The sequence below is a fragment of the Oncorhynchus nerka genome, linkage group LG15 (assembly GCF_034236695.1).
Source record: "Oncorhynchus nerka isolate Pitt River linkage group LG15, Oner_Uvic_2.0, whole genome shotgun sequence".
In the NCBI taxonomy this organism is placed as follows: Eukaryota; Metazoa; Chordata; class Actinopteri; order Salmoniformes; family Salmonidae; genus Oncorhynchus; species Oncorhynchus nerka.
Window position 1 is genome coordinate 90,365,842 of NC_088410.1, and position 15,000 is coordinate 90,380,841.

At 40.8% G+C, this 15,000-nt stretch overlaps 41 non-coding genes across 41 annotated transcripts; all 41 read left to right on the forward strand.

The window, feature by feature from the left end:
• Nucleotides 1–95: 95 nt before the first annotated feature.
• trnar-acg (transfer RNA arginine (anticodon ACG)) lies at nt 96–168 on the forward strand. Its single transcript has one exon. It is a non-coding gene; the product is annotated as a tRNA-Arg (tRNA).
• Nucleotides 169–448: 280 nt separating this feature from the next.
• Nucleotides 449–520, forward strand: trnae-uuc (transfer RNA glutamic acid (anticodon UUC)). Its single transcript has one exon. It is a non-coding gene; the product is annotated as a tRNA-Glu (tRNA).
• Nucleotides 521–823: 303 nt separating this feature from the next.
• Nucleotides 824–896, forward strand: trnar-acg (transfer RNA arginine (anticodon ACG)). The gene has a single exon. It is a non-coding gene; the product is annotated as a tRNA-Arg (tRNA).
• A 210-nt stretch (nt 897–1,106) lies between these two features.
• On the forward strand, nt 1,107–1,178 carry trnae-uuc (transfer RNA glutamic acid (anticodon UUC)). The gene has a single exon. It is a non-coding gene; the product is annotated as a tRNA-Glu (tRNA).
• Nucleotides 1,179–1,480: 302 nt separating this feature from the next.
• Nucleotides 1,481–1,553, forward strand: trnar-acg (transfer RNA arginine (anticodon ACG)). The gene has a single exon. It is a non-coding gene; the product is annotated as a tRNA-Arg (tRNA).
• A 211-nt stretch (nt 1,554–1,764) lies between these two features.
• On the forward strand, nt 1,765–1,836 carry trnae-uuc (transfer RNA glutamic acid (anticodon UUC)). The gene has a single exon. It is a non-coding gene; the product is annotated as a tRNA-Glu (tRNA).
• Nucleotides 1,837–2,139: 303 nt separating this feature from the next.
• trnar-acg (transfer RNA arginine (anticodon ACG)) lies at nt 2,140–2,212 on the forward strand. Its single transcript has one exon. It is a non-coding gene; the product is annotated as a tRNA-Arg (tRNA).
• A 210-nt stretch (nt 2,213–2,422) lies between these two features.
• trnae-uuc (transfer RNA glutamic acid (anticodon UUC)) lies at nt 2,423–2,494 on the forward strand. The gene has a single exon. It is a non-coding gene; the product is annotated as a tRNA-Glu (tRNA).
• Nucleotides 2,495–2,791: 297 nt separating this feature from the next.
• Nucleotides 2,792–2,864, forward strand: trnar-acg (transfer RNA arginine (anticodon ACG)). The gene has a single exon. It is a non-coding gene; the product is annotated as a tRNA-Arg (tRNA).
• A 211-nt stretch (nt 2,865–3,075) lies between these two features.
• Nucleotides 3,076–3,147, forward strand: trnae-uuc (transfer RNA glutamic acid (anticodon UUC)). The gene has a single exon. It is a non-coding gene; the product is annotated as a tRNA-Glu (tRNA).
• Nucleotides 3,148–3,449: 302 nt separating this feature from the next.
• trnar-acg (transfer RNA arginine (anticodon ACG)) lies at nt 3,450–3,522 on the forward strand. Its single transcript has one exon. It is a non-coding gene; the product is annotated as a tRNA-Arg (tRNA).
• Nucleotides 3,523–3,732: 210 nt separating this feature from the next.
• Nucleotides 3,733–3,806, forward strand: trnae-uuc (transfer RNA glutamic acid (anticodon UUC)). Its single transcript has one exon. It is a non-coding gene; the product is annotated as a tRNA-Glu (tRNA).
• A 302-nt stretch (nt 3,807–4,108) lies between these two features.
• Nucleotides 4,109–4,182, forward strand: trnac-aca (transfer RNA cysteine (anticodon ACA)). Its single transcript has one exon. It is a non-coding gene; the product is annotated as a tRNA-Cys (tRNA).
• A 210-nt stretch (nt 4,183–4,392) lies between these two features.
• trnae-uuc (transfer RNA glutamic acid (anticodon UUC)) lies at nt 4,393–4,464 on the forward strand. The gene has a single exon. It is a non-coding gene; the product is annotated as a tRNA-Glu (tRNA).
• A 303-nt stretch (nt 4,465–4,767) lies between these two features.
• On the forward strand, nt 4,768–4,840 carry trnar-acg (transfer RNA arginine (anticodon ACG)). Its single transcript has one exon. It is a non-coding gene; the product is annotated as a tRNA-Arg (tRNA).
• A 211-nt stretch (nt 4,841–5,051) lies between these two features.
• trnae-uuc (transfer RNA glutamic acid (anticodon UUC)) lies at nt 5,052–5,123 on the forward strand. The gene has a single exon. It is a non-coding gene; the product is annotated as a tRNA-Glu (tRNA).
• Nucleotides 5,124–5,426: 303 nt separating this feature from the next.
• trnar-acg (transfer RNA arginine (anticodon ACG)) lies at nt 5,427–5,499 on the forward strand. Its single transcript has one exon. It is a non-coding gene; the product is annotated as a tRNA-Arg (tRNA).
• A 211-nt stretch (nt 5,500–5,710) lies between these two features.
• trnae-uuc (transfer RNA glutamic acid (anticodon UUC)) lies at nt 5,711–5,782 on the forward strand. The gene has a single exon. It is a non-coding gene; the product is annotated as a tRNA-Glu (tRNA).
• Nucleotides 5,783–6,085: 303 nt separating this feature from the next.
• trnar-acg (transfer RNA arginine (anticodon ACG)) lies at nt 6,086–6,158 on the forward strand. Its single transcript has one exon. It is a non-coding gene; the product is annotated as a tRNA-Arg (tRNA).
• A 211-nt stretch (nt 6,159–6,369) lies between these two features.
• Nucleotides 6,370–6,441, forward strand: trnae-uuc (transfer RNA glutamic acid (anticodon UUC)). Its single transcript has one exon. It is a non-coding gene; the product is annotated as a tRNA-Glu (tRNA).
• Nucleotides 6,442–6,738: 297 nt separating this feature from the next.
• trnar-acg (transfer RNA arginine (anticodon ACG)) lies at nt 6,739–6,811 on the forward strand. The gene has a single exon. It is a non-coding gene; the product is annotated as a tRNA-Arg (tRNA).
• A 211-nt stretch (nt 6,812–7,022) lies between these two features.
• trnae-uuc (transfer RNA glutamic acid (anticodon UUC)) lies at nt 7,023–7,094 on the forward strand. Its single transcript has one exon. It is a non-coding gene; the product is annotated as a tRNA-Glu (tRNA).
• Nucleotides 7,095–7,681: 587 nt separating this feature from the next.
• Nucleotides 7,682–7,753, forward strand: trnae-uuc (transfer RNA glutamic acid (anticodon UUC)). The gene has a single exon. It is a non-coding gene; the product is annotated as a tRNA-Glu (tRNA).
• Nucleotides 7,754–8,056: 303 nt separating this feature from the next.
• trnar-acg (transfer RNA arginine (anticodon ACG)) lies at nt 8,057–8,129 on the forward strand. The gene has a single exon. It is a non-coding gene; the product is annotated as a tRNA-Arg (tRNA).
• A 215-nt stretch (nt 8,130–8,344) lies between these two features.
• On the forward strand, nt 8,345–8,416 carry trnae-uuc (transfer RNA glutamic acid (anticodon UUC)). Its single transcript has one exon. It is a non-coding gene; the product is annotated as a tRNA-Glu (tRNA).
• A 303-nt stretch (nt 8,417–8,719) lies between these two features.
• On the forward strand, nt 8,720–8,792 carry trnar-acg (transfer RNA arginine (anticodon ACG)). The gene has a single exon. It is a non-coding gene; the product is annotated as a tRNA-Arg (tRNA).
• Nucleotides 8,793–9,002: 210 nt separating this feature from the next.
• Nucleotides 9,003–9,074, forward strand: trnae-uuc (transfer RNA glutamic acid (anticodon UUC)). The gene has a single exon. It is a non-coding gene; the product is annotated as a tRNA-Glu (tRNA).
• A 303-nt stretch (nt 9,075–9,377) lies between these two features.
• trnar-acg (transfer RNA arginine (anticodon ACG)) lies at nt 9,378–9,450 on the forward strand. Its single transcript has one exon. It is a non-coding gene; the product is annotated as a tRNA-Arg (tRNA).
• A 211-nt stretch (nt 9,451–9,661) lies between these two features.
• trnae-uuc (transfer RNA glutamic acid (anticodon UUC)) lies at nt 9,662–9,733 on the forward strand. Its single transcript has one exon. It is a non-coding gene; the product is annotated as a tRNA-Glu (tRNA).
• A 299-nt stretch (nt 9,734–10,032) lies between these two features.
• On the forward strand, nt 10,033–10,105 carry trnar-acg (transfer RNA arginine (anticodon ACG)). The gene has a single exon. It is a non-coding gene; the product is annotated as a tRNA-Arg (tRNA).
• A 216-nt stretch (nt 10,106–10,321) lies between these two features.
• Nucleotides 10,322–10,392, forward strand: trnae-uuc (transfer RNA glutamic acid (anticodon UUC)). Its single transcript has one exon. It is a non-coding gene; the product is annotated as a tRNA-Glu (tRNA).
• A 303-nt stretch (nt 10,393–10,695) lies between these two features.
• Nucleotides 10,696–10,768, forward strand: trnar-acg (transfer RNA arginine (anticodon ACG)). The gene has a single exon. It is a non-coding gene; the product is annotated as a tRNA-Arg (tRNA).
• A 210-nt stretch (nt 10,769–10,978) lies between these two features.
• Nucleotides 10,979–11,050, forward strand: trnae-uuc (transfer RNA glutamic acid (anticodon UUC)). The gene has a single exon. It is a non-coding gene; the product is annotated as a tRNA-Glu (tRNA).
• A 955-nt stretch (nt 11,051–12,005) lies between these two features.
• trnar-acg (transfer RNA arginine (anticodon ACG)) lies at nt 12,006–12,078 on the forward strand. Its single transcript has one exon. It is a non-coding gene; the product is annotated as a tRNA-Arg (tRNA).
• Nucleotides 12,079–12,289: 211 nt separating this feature from the next.
• trnae-uuc (transfer RNA glutamic acid (anticodon UUC)) lies at nt 12,290–12,361 on the forward strand. The gene has a single exon. It is a non-coding gene; the product is annotated as a tRNA-Glu (tRNA).
• Nucleotides 12,362–12,664: 303 nt separating this feature from the next.
• Nucleotides 12,665–12,737, forward strand: trnar-acg (transfer RNA arginine (anticodon ACG)). The gene has a single exon. It is a non-coding gene; the product is annotated as a tRNA-Arg (tRNA).
• Nucleotides 12,738–12,946: 209 nt separating this feature from the next.
• Nucleotides 12,947–13,018, forward strand: trnae-uuc (transfer RNA glutamic acid (anticodon UUC)). Its single transcript has one exon. It is a non-coding gene; the product is annotated as a tRNA-Glu (tRNA).
• A 586-nt stretch (nt 13,019–13,604) lies between these two features.
• trnae-uuc (transfer RNA glutamic acid (anticodon UUC)) lies at nt 13,605–13,676 on the forward strand. The gene has a single exon. It is a non-coding gene; the product is annotated as a tRNA-Glu (tRNA).
• A 586-nt stretch (nt 13,677–14,262) lies between these two features.
• Nucleotides 14,263–14,334, forward strand: trnae-uuc (transfer RNA glutamic acid (anticodon UUC)). The gene has a single exon. It is a non-coding gene; the product is annotated as a tRNA-Glu (tRNA).
• A 303-nt stretch (nt 14,335–14,637) lies between these two features.
• Nucleotides 14,638–14,710, forward strand: trnar-acg (transfer RNA arginine (anticodon ACG)). Its single transcript has one exon. It is a non-coding gene; the product is annotated as a tRNA-Arg (tRNA).
• Nucleotides 14,711–14,926: 216 nt separating this feature from the next.
• On the forward strand, nt 14,927–14,997 carry trnae-uuc (transfer RNA glutamic acid (anticodon UUC)). The gene has a single exon. It is a non-coding gene; the product is annotated as a tRNA-Glu (tRNA).
• Nucleotides 14,998–15,000: the final 3 nt, after the last annotated feature.

A 15,000-nucleotide genomic window follows, 5' to 3' on the forward strand; every position in this document is an offset into this window, starting at 1 on the left:
GCATCTGAAACAGAAAACCAAGGAACCTTGTTGTTGACAGACGCTACTGACTGTGAACACTGGTCTAGCTGTGACCTGACTTCAGCTTAGACGTGGGGCCAGTGGCGCAATGGATAACGTGTCTGACTACGGATCAGAAGATTCTAGGTTCGACTCCTGGCTGGCTCAATACATTATTTAATTGACTGAAATCAAGCTGGGAATGATACTGTATACCTTTCAGTGCTTCTGGCTGTTCTCACTTCAAACAATTTTAGAAACGGATTTCATCTTTTGGACATTCCCCAACATTTCTGAATTTTAAAAAATGATGTTAAGTTTTGAAACGATGTTTTTTTCGCATCTTCAAACAAATCTCTGAGAAAAAAAGATGTAGCTTTAAAAATCCAACAGGCATAATGTCAACATTTAAAAGATTTGTCTGTGATGTGTTTTTAAGTATGTGTCTTCCCATATGGTCTAGCGGTTAGGATTCCTGGTTTTCACCCAGGTGGCCCGGGTTCAACTCCCGGTATGGGAAAGAATATCTTGTCGTTAGGTACGCACTTGTGTAACAACAGATGCAGCAGTTTTACACAACACAACAATATTCCCTCAGCAACAGGAAATGTGACATGTTATGTAGATTCAAATTATACAAGGCTTTTTAAACGTTGAATACACTTCATGGCTGCATTTCTTGCTCTGCAGTAAAATTCATGCAACAACAGGAGGATCAAATTAAGATATGCATCTGAAACAGAAAACCAAGGAACCTTGTTGTTGACAGACGCTATGACTGTGTACACTGGTCTAGCTGTGACCTGACTTCAGCTTAGACGTGGGGCCAGTGGCGCAATGGATAACGTGTCTGACTACGGATCAGAAGATTCTAGGTTCGACTCCTGGCTGGCTCAATACTTTATTTAATTGACTGAAATCAAGCTGGGAATGATACTGTATACCTTTCAGTGCTTCTGGCTGTTCTCACTTCAAACACATTTTAGACGGATTTCACCTTGACATTCCCCAACATCTCTGAGAAAAAAGATGTAGCTTTTAAATCCAACAGGCATAATGTCAACATTTAAAGATGTGTCTGTGATGTGTATTTTAAGTATGTAAATTCCCATATGTTCTAGCGGTTAGGATTCCTGGTTTTCACCCAGGTGGCCAGGGTTCAACTCCCGGTATGGGAAAGAATATCTTGTCGTTAGGTACGCACTTGTGTAACAACAGATGCAGCAGTTTCACACAACACAACAATATTCCCTCAGCAACAGGAAATGTGACATGTTATGTAGATTCAAATTATACAAGGCTTTTTAAACGTTGAATACACTTCATGGCTGCATTTCTTGCTCTGCAGTAAAATTCATGCAACAACAGGAGGATCAAATTAAGATATGCATCTGAAACAGAAAACCAAGGAACCTTGTTGTTGACAGACGCTATGACTGTGTACACTGGTCTAGCTGTGACCTGACTTCAGCTTAGATGTGGGCCAGTGGCGCAATGGATAACGTGTCTGACTACGGATCAGAAGATTCTAGGTTCGACTCCTGGCTGGCTCAATACATTATTTAATTGACTGAAATCAAGCTGGGAATGATACTGTATACCTTTCAGTGCTTCTGGCTGTTCTCACTTCAAACACATTTTAGACGGATTTCATCTGGACATTCCCCAACATCTCTGAGAAAAAAAGATGTAGCTTTTAAATCCAACAGGCATAATGTCAACATTTAAAGATTTGTCTGTGATGTGTATTTTAAGTATGTGTCTTCCCATATGGTCTAGCGGTTAGGATTCCTGGTTTTCACCCAGGTGGCCCGGGTTCAACTCCCGGTATGGGAAAGAATATCTTGTCGTTAGGTACGCACTTGTGTAACAACAGATGCAGCAGTTTCACACAACACAACAATATTCCCACAGCAACAGGAAATGTGACATGTTATGTAGATTCAAATTATACAAGGCTTTTTAAACGTTGAATACACTTCATGGCTGCATTTCTTGCTCTGCAGTAAAATTCATGCAACAACAGGAGGATCAAATTAAGATATGCATCTGAAACAGAAAACCAAGGAACCTTGTTGTTGACAGACGCTATGACTGTGTACACTGGTCTAGCTGTGACCTGACTTCAGCTTAGACGTGGGGCCAGTGGCGCAATGGATAACGTGTCTGACTACGGATCAGAAGATTCTAGGTTCGACTCCTGGCTGGCTCAATACATTATTTAATTGACTGAAATCAAGCTGGGAATGATACTGTATACCTTTCAGTGCTTCTGGCTGTTCTCACTTCAAACACATTTTAGACGGATTTCATCTGGACATTCCCCAACATCTCTGAGAAAAAAAATGTAGCTTTTAAATCCAACAGGCATAATGTCAACATTTAAAGATTTGTCTGTGATGTGTATTTTAAGTATGTGTCTTCCCATATGGTCTAGCGGTTAGGATTCCTGGTTTTCACCCAGGTGGCCCGGGTTCAACTCCCGGTATGGGAAAGAATATCTTGTCGTTAGGTACGCACTTGTGTAACAACAGATGCAGCAGTTTCACACAACACAACAATATTCCCACAGGAAATGTGACATGTTATGTAGATTCAAATTATACAAAGCTTTTTAAACGTTGAATACACTTCATGGCTGCATTTCTTGCTCTGCAGTAAAATTCATGCAACAACAGGAGGATCAAATTAAGATATGCATCTGAAACAGAAAACCAAGGAACCTTGTTGTTGACAGACGCTATGACTGTGTACACTGGTCTAGCTGTGACCTGACTTCAGCTTAGACGTGGGGCCAGTGGCGCAATGGATAACGTGTCTGACTACGGATCAGAAGATTCTAGGTTCGACTCCTGGCTGGCTCAATACATTATTTAATTGACTGAAATCAAGCTGGGAATGATACTGTATACCTTTCAGTGCTTCTGGCTGTTCTCACTTCAAACACATTTTAGACCGATTTCATCTGGACATTCCCCAACATCTCTGAGAAAAAAATATGTAGCTTTTAAATCCAACAGGCATAATGTCAACATTTAAAGATTTGTCTGTGATGTGTATTTTAAGTATGTGTCTTCCCATATGGTCTAGCGGTTAGGATTCCTGGTTTTCACCCAGGTGGCCCGGGTTCAACTCCCGGTATGGGAAAGAATATCTTGTCGTTAGGTACGCACTTGTGTAACAACAGATGCAGCAGTTTCACACAACACAACAATATTCCCTCAGCAACAGGAAATGTGACATGTTGGTAGATTCAAATTATACAAAGCTTTTTAAACGTTGAATACACTTCATGGCTGCATTTCTTGCTCTGCAGTAAAATTCATGCAACAACAGGAGGATCAAATTAAGATATGCATCTGAAACAGAAAACCAAGGAACCTTGTTGTTGACAGACGCTATGACTGTGTACACTGGTCTAGCTGTGACCTGACTTCAGCTTAGATGTGGGGCCAGTGGCGCAATGGATAACGTGTCTGACTACGGATCAGAAGATTCTAGGTTCGACTCCTGGCTGGCTCAATACATTATTTAATTGACTGAAATCAAGCTGGGAATGATACTGTATACCTTTCAGTGCTTCTGGCTGTTCTCACTTCAAACACATTTTAGACCGATTTCATCTGGACATTCCCCAACATCTCTGAGAAAAAAGATGTAGCTTTTAAATCCAACAGGCATAATGTCAACATTTAAAGATTTGTCTGTGATGTGTATTTTAAGTATGTGTCTTCCCATATGGTCTAGCGAGGTTAGGATTCCTGGTTTTCACCCAGGTGGCCCGGGTTCAACTCCCGGTATGGGAAAGAATATCTTGTCGTTAGGTATGCACTTGTGTAACAACAGATGCAGCAGTTTCACACAACACAACAATATTCCCTCAGCAACAGGAAATTTGACATGTTATGTAGATTCAAATTATACAATCCTTTTTAAACGTTGAATACACTTCATGGCTACATTTCTTGCTCTGCAGTAAAATTCATGCAACAACAGGAGGATCAAATTAAGATATGCATCTGAAACAGAAAACCAAGGAACCTTGTTTTTGACAGATGCTATGACTGTGTACACCGGTCTAGCTGTGACCTGACTTCAGCTTAGATGTGGGTCCAGTGGCGCAATGGATAACGTGTCTGACTACAGATCAGAAGATTCTAGGTTCGACTCCTGGCTGGCTCAATACACTATTTAATTGACTGAAATCAAGCTGGGAATGATACTGTATACCTTTCAGTGCTTCTGGCTGTTTTTCTTCAAACACATTTTAGACGGATTTCATCTGGACATTCCCCAACATCTCTGAGAAAAAAAGATGTAGCTTTTAAATCCAACAGGCATAATGTCAACATTTAAAGATTTGTCTGTGATGTGTATTTTAAGTATCTGTCTTCACATATGATCTAGCGGTTAGGATTCCTGGTTTTCACCCAGGTGGCCCGGGTTCAACTCCCGGTATGGGAAAGAATATCTTGTCTTTAGGTACGCACTTGTGTAACAACAGATGCAGCAGTTTCACACAACACAACAATATTCCCTCAGCAACAGGAAATGTGACATGTTATGTAGATTCAAATTATACAAAGCTTTTTAAACGTTGAATACACTTCATGGCTGCATTTCTTGCTCTGCAGTAAAATTCATGCAACAACAGGAGGATCAAATTAAGATATGCATCTGAAACAGAAAACCAAGGAACCTTGTTGTTGACAGACGCTATGACTGTGTACACTGGTCTAGCTGTGACCTGACTTCAGCTTAGACGTGGGGCCAGTGGCGCAATGGATAACGTGTCTGACTACGGATCAGAAGATTCTAGGTTCGACTCCTGGCTGGCTCAATACATTATTTAATTGACTGAAATCAAGCTGGGAATGATACTGTATACCTTTCAGTGCTTCTGGCTGTTCTCACTTCAAACACATTTTAGACGGATTTCATCTGGACATTCCCCAACATCTCTGAGAAAAAAAGATGTAGCTTTTAAATCCAACAGGCATAATGTCAACATTTAAAGATTTGTCTGTGATGTGTATTTTAAGTATGTGTCTTCCCATATGGTCTAGCGGTTAGGATTCCTGGTTTTCACCCAGGTGGCCCGGGTTCAACTCCCGGTATGGGAAAGAATATCTTGTCGTTAGGTACGCACTTGTGTAACAACAGATGCAGCAGTTTCACACAACACAACAATATTCCCTCAGCAACAGGAAATGTGACATGTTATGTAGATTCAAATTATACAAAGCTTTTTAAACGTTGAATACACTTCATGGCTGCATTTCTTGCTCTGCAGTAAAATTCATGCAACAACAGGAGGATCAAATTAAGATATGCATCTGAAACAGAAAACCAAGGAACCTTGTTCTTGACAGACGCTATGACTGTGTACACTGGTCTAGCTGTGACCTGACTTCAGCTTAGATGTGGGGCCAGTGGCGCAATGGATAACGTGTCTGACTACGGATCAGAAGATTCTAGGTTCGACTCCTGGCTGGCTCAATACATTATTTAATTGACTGAAATCAAGCTGGGAATGATACTGTATACCTTTCAGTGCTTCTGGCTGTTCTCACTTCAAACACATTTTAGACGGATTTCATCTGGACATTCCCCAACATCTCTGAGAAAAAAAGATGTAGCTTTTAAATCCAACAGGCATAATGTCAACATTTAAAGATTTGTCTGTGATGTGTATTTTAAGTATGTGTCTTCCCATATGGTCTAGCGGTTAGGATTCCTGGTTTTCACCCAGGTGGCCCGGGTTCAACTCCCGGTATGGGAAAGAATATCTTGTCGTTAGGTACGCACTTGTGTAACAACAGATGCAGCAGTTTCACACAACACAACAATATTCCCTCAGCAACAGGAAATGTGACATGTTATGTAGATTCAAATTATACAAAGCTTTTTAAACGTTGAATACACTTCATGGCTGCATTTCTTGCTCTGCAGTAAAATTCATGCAACAACAGGAGGATCAAATTAAGATATGCATCTGAAACAGAAAACCAAGGAACCTTGTTGTTGACAGACGCTATGACTGTGTACACTGGTCTAGCTGTGACCTGACTTCAGCTTAGACGTGGGGCCAGTGGCGCAATGGATAACGTGTCTGACTACGGATCAGAAGATTCTAGGTTCGACTCCTGGCTGGCTCAATACATTATTTAATTGACTGAAATCAAGCTGGGAATGATACTGTATACCTTTCAGTGCTTCTGGCTGTTCTCACTTCAAACACATTTTAGACCGATTTCATCTGGACATTCCCCAACATCTCTGAGAAAAAAAGATGTAGCTTTTAAATCCAACAGGCATAATGTCAACATTTAAAGATTTGTCTGTGATGTGTATTTTAAGTATGTGTCTTCCCATATGGTCTAGCGGTTAGGATTCCTGGTTTTCACCCAGGTGGCCCGGGTTCAACTCCCGGTATGGGAAAGAATATCTTGTCGTTAGGTACGCACTTGTGTAACAGCAGAAGTTTTACACAACACAACAATATTCCCTCAGCAACAGGAAATGTGACATGTTATGTAGATTCAAATTATACAAAGCTTTTTAAACGTTGAATACACTTCATGGCTGCATTTCTTGCTCTGCAGTAAAATTCATGCAACAACAGGAGGATCAAATTAAGATATGCATCTGAAACAGAAAACCAAGGAACCTTGTTGTTGACAGACGCTATGACTGTGTACACTGGTCTAGCTGTGACCTGACTTCAGCTTAGATGTGGGGCCAGTGGCGCAATGGATAACGTGTCTGACTACGGATCAGAAGATTCTAGGTTCGACTCCTGGCTGGCTCAATACATTATTTAATTGACTGAAATCAAGCTGGGAATGATACTGTATACCTTTCAGTGCTTCTGGCTGTTCTCACTTCAAACACATTTTAGACCGATTTCATCTGGACATTCCCCAACATCTCTGAGAAAAAAAGATGTAGCTTTTAAATCCAACAGGCATAATGTCAACATTTAAAAATTTGTCTGTGATGTGTATTTTAAGTATGTGTCTTCCCATATGGTCTAGCGGTTAGGATTCCTGGTTTTCACCCAGGTGGCCCGGGTTCAACTCCCGGTATGGGAAAGAATATCTTGTCGTTAGGTACGCACTTGTGTAACAACAGATGCAGAAGTTTTACACAACACAACAATATTCCCTCAGCAACAGGAAATGTGACATGTTATGTAGATTCAAATTATACAAAGCTTTTTAAACGTTGAATACACTTCATGGCTGCATTTCTTGCTCTGCAGTAAAATTCATGCAACAACAGGAGGATCAAATTAAGATATGCATCTGAAACAGAAAACCAAGGAACCTTGTTGTTGACAGACGCTATGACTGTGTACACTGGTCTAGCTGTGACCTGACTTCAGCTTAGACGTGGGGCCAGTGGCGCAATGGATAACGTGTCTGACTACGGAGCAGAAGATTCTAGGTTCGACTCCTGGCTGGCTCAATACATTATTTAATTGACTGAAATCAAGCTGGGAATGATTCTGTATACCTTTCAGTGCTTCTGGCTGTTCTAACTTCAAACACATTTTAGACGGATTTCATCTGGACATTCCCCAACATCTCTGAGAAAAAAAGATGTAGCTTTTAAATCCAACAGGCATAATGTCAACATTTAAAAATTTGTCTGTGATGTGTATTTTAAGTATGAGTCTTCCCATATGGTCTAGCGGTTAGGATTCCTGGTTTTCACCCAGGTGTCCCGGGTTCAACTCCCGGTATGGGAAAAAATATCTTGTCGTTAGGTACGCACTTGTGTAACAACAGATGCAGAAGTTTTACACAACACAACAATATTCCCTCAGCAACAGGAAATGTGACATGTTATGTAGATTCAAATTATACAAAGCTTTTTAAACGTTGAATACACTTCATGGCTGCATTTCTTGCTCTGCAGTAAAATTCATGCAACAACAGGAGGATCAAATTAAGATATGCATCTGAAACAGAAAACCAAGGAACCTTGTTCTTGACAGACGCTATGACTGTGTACACTGGTCTAGCTGTGACCTGACTTCAGCTTAGACGTGGGGCCAGTGGCGCAATGGATAACGTGTCTGACTACGGATCAGAAGATTCTAGGTTCGACTCCTGGCTGGCTCAATACATTATTATTTAATTGACTGAAATCAAGCTGGGAATGATACTGTATACCTTTCAGTGCTTCTGGCTGTTCTCACTTCAAACACATTTTAGACGGATTTCATCTGGACATTCCCCAACATCTCTGAGAAAAAAAAGATGTAGCTTTTAAATCCAACAGGCATAATGTCAACATTTAAAGATTTGTCTGTGATGTGTATTTTAAGTATGTGTCTTCCCATATGGTCTAGCGGTTAGGATTCCTGGTTTTCACCCAGGTGGCCCGGGTTCAACTCCCGGTATGGGAAAGAATATCTTGTCGTTAGGTACGCACTTGTGTAACAACAGATGCAGCAGTTTTACACAACACAACAATATTCCCTCAGCAACAGGAAATGTGACATGTTATGTAGATTCAAATTATACAAAGCTTTTTAAACGTTGAATACACTTCATGGCTGCATTTCTTGCTCTGCAGTAAAATTCATGCAACAACAGGAGGATCAAATTAAGATATGCATCTGAAACAGAAAACCAAGGAACCTTGTTGTTGACAGACGCTATGACTGTGTACACTGGTCTAGCTGTGACCTGACTTTAGCTTAGGTATGGGGCCAGTGGCGCAATGGATAACGTGTCTGACTACGGATCAGAAGATTCTAGGTTCGACTCCTGGCTGGCTCAATACATTATTTAATTGACTGAAATCAAGCTGGGAATGATACTGTATACCTTTCAGTGCTTCTGGCTGTTCTCACTTCAAACACATTTTAGACGGATTTCATCTGGACATTCCCCAACATCTCTGAGAAAAAAGATGTAGCTTTTAAATCCAACAGGCATAATGTCAACATTTAAAGATTTGTCTGTGATGTGTATTTTAAGTATGTGTCTTCCCATATGGTCTAGCGGTTAGGATTCCTGGTTTTCACCCAGGTGGCCCGGGTTCAACTCCCGGTATGGGAAAGAATATCTTGTCGTTAGGTACGCACTTGTGTAACAACAGATGCAGAAGTTTTACACAACACAACAATATTCCCTCAGCAACAGGAAATGTGACATGTTATGTAGATTCAAATTATACAAAGCTTTTTAAACGTTGAATACACTTCATGGCTGCATTTCTTGCTCTGCAGTAAAATTCATGCAACAACAGGAGGATCAAATTAAGATATGCATCTGAAACAGAAAACCAAGGAACCTTGTTGTTGACAGACGCTATGACTGTGTACACTGGTCTAGCTGTGACCTGACTTCAGCTTAGATGTGGGGCCAGTGGCGCAATGGATAACGTGTCTGACTACGGATCAGAAGATTCTAGGTTCGACTCCTGGCTGGCTCAATACATTATTTAATTGACTGAAATCAAGCTGGGAATGATACTGTATACCTTTCAGTGCTTCTGGCTGTTCTCACTTCAAACACATTTTAGACGGATTTCATCTGGACATTCCCCAACATCTCTGAGAAAAAAAGATGTAGCTTTTAAATCCAACAGGCATAATGTCAACATTTAAAGATTTGTCTGTGATGTGTATTTTAAGTATGTGTCTTCCCATATGGTCTAGCGGTTAGGATTCCTGGTTTTCACCCAGGTGGCCCGGGTTCAACTCCCGGTATGTGAAAGAATATCTTGTCGTTAGGTACGCACTTGTGTAACAACAGATGCAGCGCTTTCACACAACAATATTCCCTCAGCAACAGGAAATGTGACATGTTATGTAGATTCAAATTATACAAAGCTTTTTAAACGTTGAATACACTTCATGGCTGCATTTCTTGCTCTGCAGTAAAATTCATGCAACAACAGGAGGATCAAATTAAAGATATGCATCTGAAACAGAAAACCAAGGAACCTTGTTGTTGACAGACGCTATGACTGTGTACACTGGTCTAGCTGTGACCTGACTTCAGCTTAGACGTGGGGCCAGTGGCGCAATGGATAACGTGTCTGACTACGGATCAGAAGATTCTAGGTTCGACTCCTGGCTGGCTCAATACATTATTTAATTGACTGAAATCAAGCTGGGAATGATACTGTATACCTTTCTTCAGTGCTTCTGGCTGTTCTCACTTCAAACACATTTTAGACGGATTTCATCTGGACATTCCCCAACATCTCTGAGAAAAAAAAAGATGTAGCTTTTAAATCCAACAGGCATAATGTCAACATTTAAAGATTTGTCTGTGATGTGTATTTTAAGTATGTGTCTTCCCATATGGTCTAGCGGTTAGGATTCCTGGTTTTCACCCAGGTGGCCCGGTTCAACTCCCGGTATGGGAAAGAATATCTTGTCGTTAGGTACGCACTTGTGTAACAACAGATGCAGCAGTTTTACACAACACAACAATATTCCCTCAGCAACAGGAAATGTGACATGTTATGTAGATTCAAATTATACAAAGCTTTTTAAACGTTGAATACACTTCATGGCTGCATTTCTTGCTCTGCAGTAAAATTCATGCAACAACAGGAGGATCAAATTAAGATATGCATCTGAAACAGAAAACCAAGGAACCTTGTTGTTGACAGACGCTATGACTGTGTACACTGGTCTAGCTGTGACCTGACTTCAGCTTAGATGTGGGGCCAGTGGCGCAATGGATAACGTGTCTGACTACGGATCAGAAGATTCTAGGTTCGACTCCTGGCTGGCTCAATACATTATTTAATTGACTGAAATCAAGCTGGGAATGATACTGTATACCTTTCAGTGCTTCTGGCTGTTCTCACTTCAAACACATTTTAGACGGATTTCATCTGGACATTCCCCAACATCTCTGAGAAAAAAGATGTAGCTTTTAAATCCAACAGGCATAATGTCAACATTTAAAGATTTGTCTGTGATGTGTATTTTAAGTATGTGTCTTCCCATATGGTCTAGCGGTTAGGATTCCTGGTTTTCACCCAGGTGGCCCGGGTTCAACTCCCGGTATGGGAAAGAATATCTTGTCGTTAGGTACGCACTTGTGTAACAACAGATGCAGCAGTTTCACACAACACAACAATATTCCCTCAGCAACAGGAAATGTGACATGTTATGTAGATTCAAATTATACAAAGCTTTTTAAACGTTGAATACACTTCATGGCTGCATTTCTTGCTCTGCAGTAAAATTCATGCAACAACAGGAGGATCAAATTAAGATATGCATCTGAAACAGAAAACCAAGGAACCTTGTTGTTGACAGACGCTATGACTGTGTACACTGGTCTAGCTGTGACCTGACTTCAGCTTAGATGTGGGGCCAGTGGCGCAATGGATAACGTGTCTGACTACGGAGCAGAAGATTCTAGGTTAGACTCCTGGCTGGCTCAATACATTATTTAATTGACTGAAATCAAGCTGGGAATGATACTGTATACCTTTCAGTGCTTCTGGCTGTTCTCACTTCAAACACATTTTAGACGGATTTCATCTGGACATTCCCCAACATCTCTGAGAAAAAAAGATGTAGCTTTCAAATCCAACAGGCATAATGTCAACATTTAAAGATTTGTCTGTGATGTGTATTTTAAGTATGTGTCTTCCCATATGGTCTAGCGGTTAGGATTCCTGGTTTTCGCCCGGGTTCAACTCCCGGTATGGGAAAGAATATCTTGTCGTTAGGTACGCACTTGTGTAACAACAGATGCAGCAGTTTCACACAACACAACAATATTCCCTCAGCAACAGGAAATGTGACATGTTATGTAGATTCAAATTATACAAGGCTTTTTAAACGTTGAATACACTTCATGGCTGCATTTCTTGCTCTGCAGTAAAATTCATGCAACAACACAGGAGGATCAAATTAAGATATGCATCTGAAACAGAAAACCAAGGAACCTTGTTGTTGACAGACGCTATGACTGTGTACACTGGTCTAGCTGTGACCTGACTTCAGCTTAGACGTGGGGCCAGTGGCGCAATGGATAACGTGTCTGACTACGGATCAGAAGATTCTAGGTTCGACTCCTGGCTGGCTCAATACATTATTTAATTGACTGAAATCAAGCTGGGAATGATACTGTATACCTTTCAGTGCTTCTGGCTGTTCTCACTTCAAACACATTTTAGACGGATTTCATCTGGACATTCCCCAACATCTCTGAGAAAAAAAGATGTAGCTTTTAAATCCAACAGGCATAATGTCAACATTTAAAGATTTGTCTGTGATGTGTATTTTAAGTATGTGTCTTCCCATATGGTCTAGCGGTTAGGATTCCTGGTTTTCACCCAGGTGGCCCGGGTTCAACTCCCGGTATGGGAAAGAATATCTTGTCGTTAGGTACGCACTTGTGTAACAACAGATGCAGCAGTTTCACACAACACAACAATATTCCCTCAGCAACAGGAAATGTGACATGTTATGTAGATTCAAATTATACAAAGCTTTTTAAACGTTGAATACACTTCATGGCTGCATTTCTTGCTCTGCAGTAAAATTCATGCAACAACAGGAGGATCAAATTAAGATATGCATCTGAAACAGAAAACCAAGGAACCTTGTTGTTGACAGACGCTATGACTGTGTACACTGGTCTAGCTGTGACCTGACTTCAGCTTAGACGTGGGGCCAGTGGCGCAATGGATAACGTGTCTGACTACGGATCAGAAGATTCTAGGTTCGACTCCTGGCTGGCTCAATACATTATTTAATTGACTGAAATCAAGCTGGGAATGATACTGTATACCTTTCAGTGCTTCTGGCTGTTCTCACTTCAAACACATTTTAGACCGATTTCATCTGGACATTCCCCAACATCTCTGAGAAAAAAAGATGTGCTTTTAAATCCAACAGGCATATGTCAACATTTAAAGATTTGTCTGTGATGTGTATTTTAAGTATGTGTCTTCCCATATGGTCTAGCGGTTAGGATTCCTGGTTTTCACCCAGGTGGCCCGGGTTCAACTCCCGGTATGGGAAAGAATATCTTGTCGTTAGGTACGCACTTGTGTAACAACAGATGCAGCAGTTTCACACAACACAACAATATTCCCTCAGCAACAGGAAATGTGACATGTTATGTAGATTAAAATTATACAAGGCTTTTAAACATTGAATACACTTCATGGCTGCATTTCTTGCTCTGCAGTAAAATTCATGTTACAACAGGAGGATCAAATTAAGATATGCATCTGTAACTGAAATCCCAAGGAACCTTGTCGCTGACAGACGCTATGACTGTGTACACTGGTCTAGCTGTGACCTGACTTCAGCTTAGACGTGGGGCCAGTGGTGCAATGGATAACATGTCTGACTACAGATCAGTAGATTCTAGGTTCGACTCCTGGCTAGCTCAATACTTTATTTAATTGACTGAAATCAAGCTGGGAATGATACTGTATACCTTTCAGTGCTTCTGGCTGTTCTCACTTCAAACACATTTTAGACGGATTTCATCTGGACATTCCCCAACATCTCTGAGAAAAAAGATGTAGCTTTTAAATCCAACAGGCATAATGTCAACATTTAAAGATTTGTCTGTGATGTGTATTTTAAGTACGTATCTTCCCATATGGTCTAGCGGTTAGGATTCCTGGTTTTCACCCAGGTGGCCCGGGTTCAACTCCCGGTATGGGAAAGAATATCTTGTCGTTAGGTACGCACTTGTGTAACAACAGATGCAGCAGTTTCACACAACACAACAATATTCCCTCAGCAACAGGAAATGTGACATGTTATGTAGATTCAAATTATACAAGGCTTTTAAACGTTGAATACACTTCATGGCTGCATTTCTTGCTCTGCAGTAAAATTCATGCAACAACAGGAGGATCAAATTAAGATATGCATCTGTAACTGAAATCCCAAGGAACCTTGTCGCTGACAGACGCTATGACTGTGTACACTGGTCTAGCTGTGACCTGACTTCAGCTTAGATGGGGCCAGTGGTGCAATGGATAACATGTCTGACTACAGATCAGTAGATTCTAGGTTCGACTCCTGGCTGGCTCAATACATTATTTAATTGACTGAAATCAAGCTGGGAATGATACTGTATACCTTTCAGTGCTTCTGGCTGTTCTCACTTCAAACACATTTTAGACGGATTTCATCTGGACATTCCCCAACATCTCTGAGAAAAAAAGATGTAGCTTTTAAAATCCAACAGGCATAATGTCAACATTTAAAGATTTGTCTGTGATGTGTATTTTAAGTATGTGTCTTCCCATATGGTCTAGCGGTTAGGATTCCTGGTTTTCACCCAGGTGGCCCGGGTTCAACTCCCGGTATGGGAAAGAATATCTTGTCGTTAGGTACGCACTTGTGTAACAACAGATGCAGCAGTTTCACACAACACAACAATATTCCCTCAGCAACAGGAAATGTGACATGTTATGTAGATTCAAATTATACAAGGCTTTTTAAACGTTGAATACACTTCATGGCTGCATTTCTTGCTCTGCAGTAAAATTCATGCAACAACAGGAGGATCAAATTAAGATATGCATCTGAAACAGAAAACCAAGGAACCTTGTTGTTGACAGACGCTATGACTGTGTACACTGGTCTAGCTGTGACCTGACTTCAGCTTAGACGTGGGGCCAGTGGCGCAATGGATAACGTGTCTGACTACGGATCAGAAGATTCTAGGTTCGACTCCTGGCTGGCTCAATACATTATTTAATTGACTGAAATCAAGCTGGGAATGATACTGTATACCTTTCAGTGCTTCTGGCTGTTCTCACTTCAAACACATTTTAGACGGATTTCATCTGGACATTCCCCAACATCTCTGAGAAAAAAAAAAAAGATGTAGCTTTTAAATCCAACAGGCATAATGTCAACATTTAAAGATTTGTCTGTGATGTGTATTTTAAGTATGTGTCTTCCCATATGGTCTAGCGGTTAGGATTCCTGGTTTTCACCCAGGTGGCCCGGTTCAACTCCCGGTATGGGAAAGA